We start from the raw sequence: 2,500 nt of genomic DNA, 5'->3' as shown, positions 1-2,500 counted from the left end.
ATAATAGAGGCTGTGATAGTGGCAGGGAAAGTTGGGATTGGAGTCCGTCCGGGGGTGGGTAGGAGGGTACCAGGAACGGTATGATGGTGGTGGAAACAGTGACAAGGAAAGATATGATAATAGTCTTCCAATCTTTTTCTCTAATTCTAGATCCGCTTTCTCAGTGTAAACATACAGACATGGGTTAACACAAAAGTGGTATGTGGAATCATGGAGTATCCAATTCCATGATAATACACTTAGATATATACAACCGTCTACCGAAATGGAAAGGGACTAGTGTATTGGATCAAGGTTTACAGTTTTACACCAACCCATGAGGAAGGCCATCAAGACAGCCACTGTTCATGTACATGTATATGTACATGTATACATATATGTATATGTATACATGTACATGTATATGTACATGTATACATATATGTATATGTATACGTATATGTATATGTATATGTATATGTATATGTGTATGTATATGTACTGTATATATATATGTATATGTATATGTGTATGTATATGTATATGTGCATATACATGTATATTTGTACACCTGCATGTATACTGTGGGCGAATTGAACCGTGAATAACGCTCGAATTATTATCATTTGGTTAGGCGCTTTGTGTCCTACTTTTATTCCGGACAATGGTCCATTGTGCGGCGCTGAACTGCAAGAATGGCTCAAGTTCAGGACCTGTATGTTCGCGGCCGTATGAAGTGTTTGTCCAAGATGACGTCACGAGCCTCGTGTTGATAAAGTGCTCAATGACGCGGCGCGTTTTGAATTATGGTCTCAAGTTCTCTTCAAAAGAAGGCCGGTTTTTAAGGGAAATAAATTCAAATTGAATTATTCGATGCATATTGTTAGTGCTGTTATGATATACACTATTCTGAAGACAAAATTATTTGCATCATTATTGTTTTTTCCCATTGGGCGTGTACGTAATAAGAAATGCATTTGCGAAAAACTTGGTTCAATTCTATTCGGATTATTACAGCTACCGGGCTTCGCCTCTAACATAGACTATCGTAAACATAATAAATAATTCCTTGCTATCTCACTAACACAATTTGATTACCAAAAAAAAAAATCACTTTTTACTGTAAAGTAACAACAGTATATAGAAATATACGAAATGCTGCACAACAAAAAAATAATTTTCAGTCTCGATTTGGCATGGTTCTTATCTCGGTGTCCGCAATGATACCAGGAACCGACAGCGATATCCTGGTGTAGGTTACGGCGACCCCTCTTCACTCTAGACAAGTGGTTCTTAACCTCTTCACTCCTGGCCACATCGCACGTCTGGCAGCATTAGCTGCCCGACCTGGGGTACGACACTTTAAGCCTGGGGGTACGAGACATGATAGCCAGTGCGAAGTGCGATGGTATTGTATATTTACAATGAGAAAGCAAAGCAAGGTTTGTGTCACTTATCCTTTTCATATATTTGCATTGTATTTGTATTGGATAGGGGTACGAGGAAATTTTTCTGAGATATCAAGGAGTATGGGCACTGGAAAAGGTTAAGACTCACAGTATAAGAACTAAGGACTCGGCAGTTCCACTGCTAAGCGCGCTCTACACTTCTCTTCACGCCAGAAGTAACAAACTTTCCACGAAAAGAGTAAATTTCGAAGATGAAAATTAATCAATTGATGAAGTAGACGAAAGAGAAAAAACGAAATAAAGAGAGAGTGAAGGAAAGAAAAAAAAAGAAGGAGAGGAAGAAGAAAAAATTATAAGAAAAAAGGGGAAGAAGAACAAAAAAAGGAGTAGGAGAAGTAAAAGTAGAAGAACACGAAGAAAGTAATGAATAGGAGGAAAAAGGAAAAGAAAGTACAAAATGAAATAGAAAAAGAAAAAAGGAGAAGAAAAAGAAGAAAAAGAAGACGAAAAAGATGATGAAGAAGAAGAAGAAGAAGAAGGAGGAGAAGAAGAAGAAGAAGAAGAAGAAGAAGAAGAAGAAGAAGAAGAAGAAGAAGAAGAAGAAGAAGAAGCAGCAGCTGAAGAATAAAAAAGAAGAAGAAAATGGCCACAAAAAAAAAAAAGAATAAAAATAGTAAAGAGGACGATAGAGGAGATGATGAAGAAGAAAAATATGAAGACGAAGAAGTTGAAAAAGAAGATAAATAAGACGATGCATGAAGATGATAAAGGAAAAAAAAATAAGCACACGAAGAATAATATGAAGAAAAAGGAAGATAAAGAAAATGGAGAAGAAGAAAACAAATGAGAAAACGCTAAAGAAAGGGTGAAGAGGCGCAATATTTAAAAAAGAGGAAGAAGAAAAAGAGGAAAAAGAAAAAGAAAGGGAGAAAAAAGAAGAAAAATAAGGAAAGGATAAAGAAAAAAGAAAGAGAAGACGAATGAAAACAAGAAGAATGAGGAAGTGGAAAAATAAAAGAAGAGGAAGAAGGAAAGGAAAAACAAGAAGATGGGGAAGAAGAGGAAGAAGACGAGGAGGAAAAAGACAGAGGAGATATATATATATCTACAGA

This window comes from Oratosquilla oratoria, chromosome 10 (assembly GCF_046742065.1).
Source record: "Oratosquilla oratoria isolate Oo_2021 chromosome 10, ASM4674206v1, whole genome shotgun sequence".
NCBI classification, from domain to species: Eukaryota; Metazoa; Arthropoda; class Malacostraca; order Stomatopoda; family Squillidae; genus Oratosquilla; species Oratosquilla oratoria.
Note: the sequence above shows the minus strand (reverse complement) of the source record.